The following is a 15,858-nucleotide window of genomic DNA, read 5'->3' on the forward strand; positions in this document are numbered from 1 at the left end:
AAACTAACAGAAAAAATAAAATAAAATAAAATAAAATAAGCATTAACTCCTACCAAGTCTGTTCCAACTCTGAACTAGTTCAATCATCCACTTTTTCTCAACCCATATATGGATTGCAGGAGGCAAAAAACCACTTCATGATATCCCTAGTTCTTAGATTCTTATTTGAATTTTCCTCAGCAATTATAGGAAATCTTTACCTCACTTCTCAAGCATTTCTCTTTGCTGGTTATTTCATAAAGTGTGCTAATAAGCAGGTTCTCTCCACTTCTAAACTTACCTACATCTCACTCCTCCTTTCTTCTTTAACCCCACTGCAGAGGGAGAGTTATCCTTCTTTCCTGTACAAGACTAATAGATCTTCCTGTGCTCTGGAATCCCACCTCATGCCAACCCTTAACACACTTCAACAATTAAAAAAATTAAGCGCTCTCTTTATTTCAACCATTTCTTAGTCACTGACTCCTGTATCCAAACTTCTGCCAGCTTAAAAAAACAAAATAAACAAAAAACCTTTCCTTGATTTCTTAGATCGTGTATTCCCCCCCTAGTTTGTTACTCCCTTCAGAGCCAAGTTCCTTACCTTTTTATCCCACCTGCACTGTACTCCCTTATCCACTAACATTTAGATTTTACCCAAATTCAAAAGTGAAATCCAGAGTGGATACATTTTTCAGGTTTACTGAGGGCACTTTATAAGTGAACAGCCAAGCTACAGATGGGTCAGCTTCAACTACTTATGAAATAACCTGATACAAATGATGAACAAATGGTGAACTGAACTAACAAGATTACTTTTCTCCAGATTTTTAGGTAAGGAACACCAAGAAAATGAGGCAATTAACAAAAACTGAAAGATCTTAATCTTAAATCAGGCCATAAATATCTCTCATCCAGACTAAAGCTGTTTTATGGGTTTCCTGCTGCGAGTCACTATCCCCTCCAGTTCATCTCTCCCAACATAAAAATTCTGATGTCATTTTTTATCTCAAAACTTTTCAGTTTCTTCATATTTATGACAGAATACAATCTGAACTCCTTTATATAGTGTTCAAGGCCCTTCCTGATCTGGACCTTGCCTTCCTATATGACTTATTCCAGACACACTCCACAATCTCCCATTCTGCACTACAGACCTCCTTTACAACAATGCCCACTTTGTATTTTATTTTGTTCCCATCTCTGTATGACCAATAAATAGCCTGAAAATTCGTTGAAGTTGAAGACCGTGTCTTCTGACTGAAAATCCAGGACTTAGCACAGTGACTCACACAGAGTAGGTCTCAATAAGTGTAAAATGAACAAATCAGACGTAATTTTATATCACCTGGTTGAGAAAATCAGGAACATTTTAGATAAGAGCTAAACCTAAAAATAAGAGTGGAGAGAAGGAACATTTGGTATGTGGCATTTTGAGGCACTCATGTCTTAACACATTGCAGAGTAAGAGGAGACAGAATGCTATTATTTTGAGTTCATTTTTCTTATGATTCTTCTATGTAAAGGAATGATAAAGGATCTCTTAGAGCACCAGCACCACCAGCATCATTAGTAAGGTTACAGACCAAGTCACATAAAATGTGGCAGAGGAGAAATAAGGGAGAGATCACATTAATTGCTGCCAAATTTAACTATCAATATGTATTACCCCATCATATAGGAAGTATCTTGACTCCTGTATTTAAAATTTAAAATATATCACAAATACACAGCTAGGATATTATAATACAATGATAATAATGTCACTTTGTGTCAATATGCATATTTATGAACTATAAGGTGCTTTTATATACAATTTTTCTTACCTGAATTATAAATAATAAATGCCCTTATTTTGTTATTTTGACTGAAAGGTCAAAATCAACATCTCAAATCTCTGTATGGAGAAAATATGGTCCAAAAAGCCATCTACAAAAATCACAAAAATGAATACATCATACTATTGGCCTAAAGGCCCAAACTTCATGATTCTGGGATCTATACAGCATACATGTAACAATTAAAACCTCCTCACTCACTCATATACTATTTTATTTAAAGAAGAACTGTCCCATTTTCAAGAATGAGAAGTTCTTTGGTGATTATGACTAGTCTTCAACACTGTAACATTTATTCAATAGATAAAATGGGAACAAATATATACCAGATTTTAAAAGTGGTTATGTACCTCTTTTTAAAAAAGCTTTAATGTGGCATAAAATATTTCTTTACTTTCCACCAAATTTTACCCTAAGTTGACCAATATTCTAAATAATTATAAGTAAATTTTATAAGCTCCACTTACAAATTGCTGTTATTCTCAAGAAAACATACAGAAAATAAATTTTGATCCATACTCTAAAAACCACACAAGTGTACCATGAAGAAAATTGTGCACTTTTGTCAAATGAAACATTAAACTATACGAATTTTTTGTCTTAAAAAACCACGCCTTAAAACAATTAAGAAGAAGGCTTGAAATGACATGTGTCTCTGACTTTTTCAAAGTGAATTACACTGCTTTCCACCAACTGCAGGGAAGAGGAATTAACATAATAATGGATCTAGAAAGATGTTCCAAAAATAATGACGGATTACAAAATGATGACAAGATATCTCCTAAGGATGCACAAATTTCCAGTAAATCAACAATATCACAAAAGAAAGAGTAAAATAAATTAAACTACTATATGTGGAAGTAGATATGAAAGATGTAAACTATTATATTCAATGTTTTAAATCTCTTTTTTTTTTTTAAAGATTTTATTTATTTGAGAAAGAGATTGAGAGAGCATGCATGAGGGGGGAGGGTTAGAGGGGGAAGGAGAAAGAATCTGAAGCAGACCCTGCACTGAGTGCGGAGCTCAGTGCAGGGCTGGATCCCAGACTGGAAGAACATGACCTGAGCCAAGACCAAGAGTCAAATGCTTAACCGACTTAGCCACCCAGGCACTCTAATGTTCAAAATCTTAAAAACCAACTTAAAATGGTATTAAGAAGATGACTCTGTCCTTACTCCAGGAAACTTTACTTTATACACCATTCTATACATAATACATGTGCTCTTATCTATAAACAGAACACTCTGATATTTAAAGCAAAATATAAAAATGTAAATTCATTTGTTAGATTTCTGTTGCCACTATTTACTGTGAAGAACAAAGACCAACATATGAAGCTTTGTGAGGACCTCTGTCCCTTCTGCAAAATAAGGTCAGGAGATTAAAAATGAACACATATTAATTCAATATCTGTTTGCTGGAGTCAAATCATGAATGATAACCTGAGGCAGAAGGTCTTAATTTTAATGCAGTTTTCATTCCCCTTATTTCACTGACACTGCTTTTTTTCCAATGACCAAAATCACACCAGACTCAACTGCCTCATTTATAATCTCATTCTCCCTAAGCAAGTTATTTCTCTATTTCTGCCGCCATTTTTCTAGTCTCAGAACCATCTTAGATGATTCCCCAATTTAATCTCTTATCTTGTCAGTTAGTAAAGAACATAATTTCTTCATTCAAAATAGCTGCTGCTCTGTCCTTTCATTCCCGATCTCATTGTCACCAGCTTACTCATGCTGTACAGCCTGCCCTGATGCCCATCTGCTCCCCCTGGCATCAGTCTGCCTAGTCTATCACTGTCAGATCTCTAAGAACACTCTTTGATCAAGCCATTTCCCAATTCAAAAAATGTCAGAGTCTTCCTGCCAAAAGGTTAAAATTCAAAAATCTTTTTTCTTATTTTTAAGACTTTTTTGGGGGAAGGAGTCTTGGATGTTATTATCAGCATTTGTGTATTAATTGCAACAACTACTATAGACAATAAAAGCATTTTCTACATTACAAACAGCCAGAAAGCTTATGTAACCATGCTTTTCTTCTATGCACAGGATGATACATAACGACAAATGATCTAGCAAAAGATAATTCCTATTTAAGATCTCGGGATATTTCCTAAACCATCTGAAAAGGATGAAATTACATGCTAAAGCATTTTGGCACTAAATGACTGTACTGTATTCTAATTATTGGAAAACTGGCTAACCTATGTAAATATACAAGCTACCTAACATACTCAGAATATTTAATAAAATAAATTCCTGAAATATTCTAGAAAAATGAGATTTTGATCTAGAACCTAAGTAGTTAAAAATTTCTTTAACAATTTCCATATAGTTCTCGGATGACATAGCCTGATAATTTCTTGCTTTAATTCACAGATGAGCTGCCTATCACTATTGATATATACAACATGGATGGATCCCAAAGGTATTATGCTGTGTGCAATTGGCAACTCTGAAATAAGTTATTGAATGATTCCATTTATACTACATACTGAAAAAGGCAAAACTATATCAACAGAAAACAGATCAGTAGTTGCCAGGGATTGGGAATATGAAGAGACTAAGCAATAGAAGGGCGTTTTTTGGGGGTGATCACACCCAGTATCATGACTGTGGTGTGCTGGTGGTATAATTCTATACATATGTTAAAATGCTTACAACTCTAACACCAAAAGACTCAATTTTATTCCATTAATTAAATTTTTTTTCAGTTACAAATGAATTTGAGGCAACAAACATTTGGAAAATACTATTAAACTCCAAGTTTCATTGTAAAATTTTCCTTCTGATGTTTTCTCATGGTGTTTGATATAAAAGACCCAGACCAGGGAATAATGTTTCCAGCATTCCATTCAGCATCTATTTATTAAGCACCTACTAAGTTTGGGGCAGTGTACACCAATGCATTAAACTACCTTTGAAAAGACTCCTTTCCTCTGCTGATTGGCCGAGCTGAAAGGCTATAAGCAGAATTCTCCCTAAGAAGCTGGTGTGTGGGGCACCTGGGTGGCTCAGTGGGTTAAGCCTCTGCCTTTGGCTCAGGTCATAATCCCAGAGTCCTGGAATCAAGCTCCACATCGGGCTTTCTGCTCAGTGGGAAACCTGCTTCCCCTTCTCTCTCTGCCTGCCTCTCTGCCTACTTGAGATTTCTCTCTGTCAAATAGATAAATAAAATCTTAAAAAAAAAATACATGGTGTGTAGACTGATGCATTGGAAAACCAATCACAGATGCCTGTGGTCTCTGGAAGACTTCTGAGAAGCCCAATCCTCACTACACTGATTGTCACCATTTCTACTCTTCTCAGACCCACTTTGTTTCTCTAACAATTTAATTTTGTCTTTAAGAGACTAAAAAAAGTCTTGACTGGGTAACAGTATGCAATTGTTCCATTTTGAAAAATAATTCAGCTTCCTTACAATCTGTTTCTAGTTCTTCATTTTAAACCAGAATAGATTTTTTAAATGCCAGACAATTTCGAAATGAATTTCCAAGAAATATCTGGTTTAAAACTCTCCGCTCTACAATATGACTGAAAGAAAGAAAAAGTAAAGAAAATTTAATCAGCAGTGAAACCAGGAGACAGTGCCAACTACCTAAAAGATTCAAGATTTAATGTTAAAAAAATAAAGGTATTAGAAGAAATCTAGGTTCTGCATCAAACCAGAGCCAGAAACAGTAAAGAAAAAGACAGATGTATGATTTGACTACATGAAAATTCCCAAGTTTTTGTTATGACATATAAAATCAGAATAGTCACAAAAAAGTCCTTAAAAACATATTCAGTGATAACACTACATCAAGGCCAACAACAAAAGAGGACAAAGTAATCCATGGACATAAGATCAAGTTGCTTAAAACTGCTCAGTTTTAAAATAGTGATATATGGTAATCTGAGATAGCAACCTTAAAATGCACATCACACAAAACAATGTTTGAATGATTTTATAATTTTTAATTTTTAAAGTTTTGTATCCAGAATTTGGTAGAGTGGCTGGACAAGCAGTTGTTCTCAAAGTGATTTTTAGGAAAGCTTATAAGCTTTTTTTTTCAAAAAGACTTTTATTTATTTATTTGAGAAAGAGAGACACAGGGAGAGAGAGAGAGAGAGTGAGAGAGAGCACATGACGGAGGGGAGAGGCAGAGGGAGAAGCAGACTCCCCGGAGAGTGTGGAGCGTGACGTGGGCTCAATCCCAGGACCCTGAGGTCAAGACCTGAGCCAAAGGCAGACAGTTAACTGACAGCCATCCAGCTGCCCCACTTACAAGCTTTTTAAATGTTCTTTAATAAACAGTAAATAAAAGTTCAAAATATTATGCAATTATTCTGCATTTCCATCTTTTAATTTTTAAAAACAAAGTCTAAAATGATTTTAATAACATGTTCAGTAAACAAAGACTGACCGGTTTTATCATGAAGCTTAAAGCCATTATATACTTAAGAATTCATATACAACAGTTTCCAAAGATAACATATTCTCCCTCAAGTTAACAGTCCATTTCACATAGTTTTAAGTAACATTGAAGCTATTTCTTTGCAAGTCTTTACAGTCTTTGCTAAGAATACTTTATTAACAGAAAAATGACTTTAATAAGAATCACAGGTACACCAAGCAAAAGGAATTAGTTGCAAACCTAGAGATTAGGGATGTCTGACAATTTACAACTTAATAGGTAATAATTTTTTTACTTTTTGTTATGTTTAAGGAAGCTTAAGGCCATTTAAGCCTTTCATCTTTCATTCCAGCATTCAAGAACCTCCAACTTCAGGCCCCAAACTACTTTTCTGACATTCTCTCTTACACATTCATGCATCCTATGTTGCAGCCGAATTGAACAACTCAACTATTTCCTTAATGTGATAGTTCCTATTACCCAGAATAATATTTACATATTCTACATATTTTGTTGTTGAAATCCTGTTAGGTCTTGATCATTAAATCAGACAGATCTCTCTACTCTTTATATCTATGGATTTTACACTTACGGTACATATTACTCATGCTGTTTTGTTATAATATTTGTATTTGTGCCTTATTCTCCCAACAGACTAGAGAATCCTGAAGGGTGACATCACTGACCCCTTCATACAGCACTGAGCACAGAGAGCATCTGACATAATCAGTCAGTCCTTCATTTAATCAATATTTACTGAGGTGATTGCTAATGTGGTAAGCACTGGGAATCAACTGCTGAGCAAAGACTGACATGCCCTTGACTTTATGGAATTTGTATAATACTGAAGATGACCACTAATTGTTAATAACTTAATTGACAAAACAGATGTATAAATACAGGCCAGGATAACTATTATGAAGGAAAAAAATATGCTGTGCTGTGAGGAAAAAAAAAGAAGACGACTTAACCCTATGCTGAGATGACAAATCAGGAATGGAAGACTTACTTGAGGAATCGATGACTACATTATGATTTGTAAGCTTAGAAATTGTTAGCTAAGCAAAAGGGAGGCATGGACAATGCAGGCAAAAGTAACACCATATGCGGAGACCCTGTGCTACAAAAAGGAACACCGTGTACTGGAACAACTGAAAGAACTCTGTGTGACTGAAATACAGAAATAAAAGAATGGAACAGTATAGGGTTAGAGTGATGGGCCAGGCACAAGATGATGCAGTGTGACTCAACAGCAATGAGAAGGTATAAAAGGATTTGAAAGCGGCAGCATTAAAATGTGTCTTGTAAACATTACTCCAGCTGTAGTATATAGGAAATGAATTGGAAGCTGCCAAGAGATGCAGGTTGGGTGACATTTGAAATAATGTAATTATCAAATGCTAGTAGTCTGTCCAAGGATGATGGTAGGAAAAGAAGAGAACACTAGAATGAAGATAAAACATGCAGGAGTTGATGCTGGATTAGATGAGATGGAGGGGGGACCATGGGAAAGATGATGCCTATATTGCTGGATTACAGAAATGAATTAATAGTGCCATTATTCACAGACAATGGAAACACTGCAGAGGTAGGTTAGGGTAGCTGGCTCTCTTCTGGACATAGTGAGATTACAGTTCCTTTGAGACAGGCAGGTAGAAATGCTGAATAGTTAGTCAAAAATAAAGATCTGCTCTGGGGAAATATATTTCAAAGTCACTGGCATCTAGGTAGACAATTGAAGCCATGAGTGTTATTGAGACTAAATAGGGAAAAGGAGTAGAGCAAAAAGAGAATTTAGAACAGAACTTTAAGAAACCCCAAAAAGGAGAGGTTTGTTATAGGCAAACCCACAAACAAAACTAAGGAAGTGCAGCCAAAGAATGAAAAAAAAAATGAAGAAAGTGTGGTGTGATGGAAGCCAATGGAAGAAAATGTTTCAAGACTAACAGTAAAGGACTGTGGTAAAAATAAAATAAAATAAAATTAAATTAAAAATAAACAAAACAAACAAACAAACAAATAAAAAACCCCAAAAAACAAAAACCAAAAACCAAACCAAACCCAAACCCAAACCAAAACAAAATATCCCAATTCATGGGTCAGATTACTAGAGTTCAAAGCCTACTCTGAATTTGACAATTAGGAGATTATCAGTGACTTTAACCAGAAAGTATTATAATGAAAGAAATAGAAGTTAGACAGGACATAAGAGTTGATGGGTAAGAAAGTAGAGGGCTTTACATGTGGAATATTTTTTAGGAGGTGAGGACTGGAGAGTGGACAGGGAAGTGTCATGCCAGGTCAAAGGGACTATTATTATACCAATTTTAGAGATGAAGGAACAAAATCTTTGTGAAATTAAGTAGCTTCCTAAATCCACACAGTAAGTAACTGACAGGCAGAGCAAGGATTAAAACCTAGTCCTAGAGGATTCTGAAGTTCAGTCTATTTTGACTACATCAGACTATTTTAAGACTGAAAAAATATATCTTCACAATAAAGCAGATTTATACGCTTATAAACAACTAAATGAAGCTTGGCTGGAACATACAGTTATTAAAATGAAGAAGGGATAATGTAAAACAGTGGCTAATAAAATCATTCTCTTATAGACCTACATGAAAGAAATTATTTAAAACTACCAAGGACTGGGGGTGCCTGGGTGGCTCAATCGGTTAAGCATCTAACTCTTGATTTTGGCTCAGGTCATGATCTCAGGGTGGTGAGACTGAGCTTCACATCAGGCTCATGCTGGGCATGATACCTGCTTGAGATTCTCTCAGTCCCTCTCCCTCTGTCCCTCCCCCACTTTAAAAAAAAACTACCGAGGACCAAATTCTATGCGAATATACCCTGATGAATTGAACCGTGTACAGTACCCAGTTGACATCTGTTTTGAGGTTGCATTAAAATGAATAAAAGGAGCAATGTCCCTGAAATCAATGCACTACACACTTACTTGAGAACTCTTCCTAGTTCCTCAATGCCATCCTCCAGTCACCCTCCTCCTTCAAGCAAACAGTTGCTTTATAACAAATAGTATATGATTTCTTCTCATGAGGATTCCTAATCAAACCAAATAAAATAGAGAAAAGAAGAACAACTTTCTTCTGGGCCTTTTCTCATTTATTCTGTCTTAATTTCTTTTAGAAAATGCTAAGCTGGAAATTATCTTCCATTAACTCCAAATGGAAGAACTGATGCTGATCAACAGCAATACTTTTCATTTATTTTTTGTGCTCACCTTGTGCTAAGCACGGTTTCAAATACTTCACAAATATTTGGTCATTTAATCCTTAGAACAATTTTATGAATTACATGTTGTTATTTGGATTGTACAGATAAAAACTTGAGATTTAGAGACCATACCCAGGATCCTACAGCTTAATAAATAGAAAGGCAAGGTCTAAACCCAAGTCCATCTGACTCCAAATCCCTGCCCTTAAATCCTAAGCTAAATTAGAGGAAGCTGGTGAAGGGTGGAAAGGGTTGTTTCCAATCCTCAAAAGGACTGTTCCCAAACTGACCATCTGTACCATACCAAAAGATGTTATGCCAAAAATATTTTTTTACTTTCAATTTAAAACTTTAAACACATTGTTTTAAAGAACATGTATTTAAATTATCCTTTGTATCAAAATGGATTTAAATATGTTGTTTACACACCCACCCACGCAGAATATGGAAAGGTGACATAAATCAAAAGTAGATGAGAAAAATATAGAGGAAAATACCATTAGTCATAAAATGGGAGCCAGAAATAATGGTAGTATAAGAAATTCATAACAGTGAAGAACTTGACACTTGCTGATGTGTGGAAAGAGCTAGAACACTGGCTGAAAACTATCTAGAAACTGATAAAGAGGAAAATAGCATTAGGTACATAGTTAAAAACACATTCATTAGATAAAAGCAAGCCAGTTTTTCAGAGAAGCTCCTCCATTCCTGACTAAAACCAGAAAAAAAGATTTCTTTTTAAAAAATTATGTTATGTTAGTTACCATACAGTACATGATTAGTTTTTGATGTAGAGTTCCATGATTCACTGTTTGCATATAGCATCCAGTGCTCCATGCAATATGTACCTCCTCAATGCCCACCACCAGGCTCACCCATTTCTTAAGGGAAGAAATCCTTGTGTGATATAATGAACACTGCCTTCAATAACAGTTTCAATAAATATAACCATAACTTTCCATTGGAGTGTTTTTTACAGCAATGCTAAAATATATTTTTCCCCAAAATTATATTATATTGTACACCAAATAATAACTTGTTATCATAAAAATATTTATATTTACCAGTTTTAGAGAGGTTACAATTTATCAACAGAGGTTATAATTCCATGGAGAAAATGGCTAGCAGGGTTTCTCTTTTACAATGGTAAGAAATAAATAGGTGAGTTGTGTTTGAGTCATCTTTAGAAAATTGATAGTTTGTCAAAAGGTACCTAAAATGGTCTGGAGATGCATACTATATGTTTATTCAATATAATGACAATGTAAAATGAAGACTCCTGGAATACCTGGCTGGCTCGGTTGGTGGAGCATGTGACTCTTGATCTCAGGGTCATGAGTTCAAGCCCATGTTGGGCTGGAGCCTACTTATAAAAAAGTAAAATAAAATGAATGACACATATTGCTATACTTCATATCTTGAAAAGCATGCCAGGGCATCTGGGTTGCTCAGTCATTAAGCATCTGCTTTCAACTCAGATCATGATCCCAGGGTCTTGGGATAGAGCCCTGCATCAGGCTCTCTGTCGGCGGGAAGCCTGCTACTCCCTCCCCACTCTCCCTGCTTGTGTTCCTCTCTCGCTGTGTCTGTCCAATAAATAAATAAATAAAATCTTTTTAAAAAAATGAAAAGCAAGTTTACAGATTTTGATTTTAAAAAAGGATGTCACAGGAAACAAAAGAAAAAACAGATAAAATAGACTTTATCAAAGTTTAAAACTTTTGTCCAGTAAATGATGTTATAAACAGAGAAAAATGGGGCACATGGATGGCTTAGTCGGTTGAGTGTCTGCCTTCAGCTGGGGTCATGATCCCAGGGTTCTGAGATAGAGCCCTGCATCAGGCTCATGGCTCAGCAGGGAGCCTGTTTCTCCCTCTTTCTCTGCCTGCCGCTCCCCCTGCTTGTGTGCTCTCTCTCTCTCTCTCTCTGTCAAATAAATAAATAAATAAAATCTCTCAAAAACAAACAAGCAAAGAGAGAAAAAGGCAACCCACAGAATGGGAGAAAATAGTCACAAATCATAAATCTGACAGGGTACTAACACTGAGAATATATTAAGAATTCCTGTAATTTTATCTCAATAGCAATGAAAACAAACTAAAAATGACAAAAAAAAATCTTATATAGATAATTCTCCAAAGAAGATATATAGATGACCAATAAGCCCATGAGAAAATGTTCAACATCATTAATCCTTAAGGAAACATAAGTCAAAATCACAATGTCATGTCACACCCATTAGGATAGCTACTATCAAACAAAAACAAACACTGAACAAACAAACAAAGAAAAAACAAAAAACCCAGAAAATAACAAGCACTGGCAAGGATGTGAATAGACTGGAACTCTTGTACAGTGTTACTGGGAATGTAAAATGGTGCAGCTGCTATGAAAAATAGTATGGTATAGTTACTCAAAACAAAAACTTAAAAACAGAACTACCATATGATCCAGAAATTCCACTTCTGGATATATATCCAGAAGAATTGAAAGCAAGGTCTTGGAAACATATCTGTACACCCATGTTCATGGCATCATTATTCACAACAGCCAAAAGGAAGTACCCCAAGTGTCCACAAACAGACAAATGGACAAACAACATATAGTGTGTATGTGTGTGTGTATATAGATGCAATGGAATATTATTCAGTCTTAAAAATTTAGAAAATTCTGACACATGCTGTAACACAAACCCTGAAGGCATTATGTTATGTGAAATAAACAAGTCACAAAAAGGCAAATACTGTATGATTCCACTTACATCAGGTACCTGGAATTCATAAAGACATAGAATAGTGGTTGCCAGGGGAATGGGGAGTTAGTGTTTAATGGGTACAGAGTTTCAGTTTTGCAAGATGAAGATAGTTCTGGGGACAGATGGTGGTAACAGTAGCACAACAATGTGAATGCACTTAAACATCATTGAAATATACACTTAAATATTACTGATAATAAATTCAATGTTATGTGTACTTTACAATTAAAATTTTAATGGTAAAAATAGTAAACTCTACATATTTTACCACAATGAGAAAAATACAAGTTAACTAACAGATCAATCTTAAATAGCTTAAATTTGCTACTTTCATATTTTACTTAGACCTAGGCATTTGGGGAGGTATTATTGGTATATGAACATCACAGGTATAATTACTATTTTATATATGATTATACATGCTATGTCCAGGTATAATAAAAGTTAATGGAAACACAATTTTCCTTTTTATTGACTATGAAGAAACTATCAAAGCCAATGATTTACTAAATTCAGTACATCTTACTTGGGACTCAGTAATATGGTATCTCGCACAAACTCATCATGAAAAATAATTTGCCTAAGGGCACCTCTGTGGCTCAGTTTGTAGAGCACACAACTCTTCATCTTGGGGTGGAGTTCAAGCCCCACATTGGGGGCTTAAAGACTACTTAAAAAAATAATAACTTGCCTAATCACAACAAAACTTATTAATACAGCTGCCATCTTTTTCCTGCTCTTATTTAATATTTAAACAGCATTGTTGAATGTTAAGACATGCCAATTTTTTTTCAGCAATGTGTGAGTTTTAAATTCTATAAAAAATCATACATTAGATACCCAAGAGGGGAAAACAAAATTTTGTAGCCAAATGCCATCCAGATAAATTTGGAAGGGCTAAAGGATTAATCAGTCATCTTTGTCTGAATGCTGAGACAGAGTCCCTTCCTGTAGGGAGGATATGCCCATGGGAAAAAGAAGGCTGTCTCTCCTGGGGTGTGGGAGGAGGTAGATTTGGTTGTGGAGAAAACCCTGGAGTTGTGCCATTGTAAAGGGGAAAACTACCTGACCCACCTTTTCTTCTGGAGACACATCTAATCTTGGTTTATCTCAGCTCCTATCTTTCCTTAGTACTTATGATTGCTTCAGATTTGAATCAGCTTCCTAAATCAGTAACTGTCCGTTCATTATATTTCTACCACAACACAGACCTCTACGGGACTTTCAAATCTTACCAGCTAGGTTGCTGAACTATGGAATCTCTCCCCTCTTCCTGTCCCCTATATCAGGATCTCTACCCCAGTGCTTTTCCAATTCCTGATATCAACTTCCATTTATTCACTCAACAAATATTTACTAAATGCCTACTTATGAAGTAAGCATTAATCTAGGGAGTATGAATAAAATGGCGAGTAGAAACAGACATGATCTTTTCCTTCACTGAGCTACTCGTTGACTGGGAAAAAAGTACAATTAGTAAAGATTCACACAAGTAACCATGGCAAGTAAATTGAAGGGAAGGAAAGGTACCTGTGTGTTGTGCTCCAAAAGCCTATAGCTGAACAATTTGACCAAATGGGACAGATCAAGAGCAGGTTTTCTGGAAGGACTGTGGCCAGAACTGAGGTACGGAGAAGTGCGAGTTGTAACGCAGAGAGTGAGGGAAGAGCATTAGATCAGACTCTGAAAACAGCAAAGACACAGGGGTAGCAGGAAGGATTGAGTATGGGGCACTGAAAGAAAGCCACCATGACTGAAGGATGTGTTCAGACTTGTGTTTTAAAAACTCTCTGGCTTCAATGTGTAGAACAATGACTTGTGGCCAGTTAGCCTTTTGCCAAAGAAATGATCATCCTTGGCAAGAACTCCTTTTCCTGCTCAACACCTTCACTTTGCCATTTCAGCTATGTGAGTTGAAGCATGCAGGTCCACCTAACATGACCTTTATTTGGCCATGTTATTCCTCTGTGCTGATCTATACCACACTTGTGCTCTTCCTGGTAAAAGAAGGTAAAGAAAAGACTTACAAGTAGAACCTATGTTTTTAAAACTAAATCCATGGTCTACTGAATAACAAATAAAAATCAGTAAGACTGATGAATCACAGACCTGTACCCCTGAAACAAATAATACATTATATATTAATTAAAAACATCTTTAAAAAATCAGTAGGAAAATGTGATAAAGAGGTAGAAATATCTTTTAAAATCGTGATTTTAGAAAACAGTATAGTAATAGATAAAAACTGCTTTTAGAAGTTACACCTGATCATTTTAATTCAGACATATGGAACTCATGAATTCTGAATGAAATAACTTCTTTTTTAAAAAAAAAAAAGATTTTATTTATTTGACAGAGAGAGATCACAAGTAGGCAGAGTAGCAGGCAGAGAGAGAGGAGGAAGCAGGCTTCCCGCTGAGCAGAGAGCCCGATGTGGGGCTCAATCCCAGGACCCTGAGATCATGAACCAAGCGAAGGCAGAGGCCTCAACCCACTGAGCCATCCAGGTGCCTCTGAATGAAATAACTTCTACAAAAGAAAACTCTAGTGTAAAAGTAACGGAAGGAAAAAGATTGCCATCCACCATTAAACCTAATCTCAACACATCTACAATTGTCCCTTATACAAAACAAATATTTTTCAGCATTTCATATCTACCGTTTAGAGCTTCCTTCACTGTTACACACACATAAACACACACACACACGTACACACACACACACCTTCCCACCATAAATCAATGTCAGCATTATTAACTGTTCAATAATTCATAGGGTCACGCAAAAAATAAACCTTTGGTGTTTTAAAATCTTTAGGTCTCCTAAAACAGGTTCTAAAATATTAGACCCAATTTAATTTTGTCAGCATGTGTTTTCCATCTCATGTCTTCATCACTTAGTTTTCCTTAATATTAAAATTAAAATAAAGTTATGAATTTTGACCTTTTAACACATACAAAATGTATTCATAAGGATTTGGGGTGCCTGGGTGGGTTAAGTGTCCAACTCTTGGTTTTGGCTCAGGTCTTGATCTCAGGGTTGTGAAACTGAGCCCTGTACAGACTCCACGCTCAGCAGGGAGTTTGCTTCAGATTTTCTCTCTCCCTCTCCTTCCACCCCTCCTCCCTGTGTGCACTCACATGTGTGCACTCTCTCTCCCTCCTGCCCTAAAATAAATAACTCTTTAAGAAAAATGTATTCATAAGGATTTATTTTCAAGAAAAGAAAGAATCCTACATTTATTCAACAGCCATTTCTATGTTGTCTAATGAAACATATGGTGATATTGAATTTCGTATTCATTGTCCTTCATGAAATCAGTACGTGATAGCATATACAGTTATGTTAAAAACCAAATAATTTTTATTAGTCTACGATGTAAATTTTACTTGACCTAGGGAAATAGACTACTTGGAGGGGCTGACTTTTCTCCCTAAAATTCCTGAGACTTCTTCAAAATAATTCTAATAATGTAATTCAAAACAATGTCAGTTTTCCACTGCTTCTCAAATCTTATATGCACACAAAACATCTGAGAATCTGATTAAAATGTAGATTTTTTAAATAAAGATTTTATTTATGTATGTATTTATTTATTTGACAGACAGAGATCACAAGTAGGCAGAGAGGCAGGCAGAGAGAGAGGGG

The 15,858-nt window shown here is 35.6% G+C and overlaps 1 protein-coding gene across 5 annotated transcripts in view; it reads right to left on the minus strand.

Annotated features, from left to right (window-relative positions):
• CNKSR2 (connector enhancer of kinase suppressor of Ras 2) overlaps window positions 1-15,858 on the minus strand; it is a 282,671-nt gene that overhangs the window by 230,860 nt on the left and 35,953 nt on the right. The gene's annotated exons all lie outside the window — the stretch shown is intronic.

Source organism: Mustela nivalis (genome assembly GCF_964662115.1).
Source record: "Mustela nivalis genome assembly, chromosome: X".
Taxonomy (NCBI): Eukaryota; Metazoa; Chordata; class Mammalia; order Carnivora; family Mustelidae; genus Mustela; species Mustela nivalis.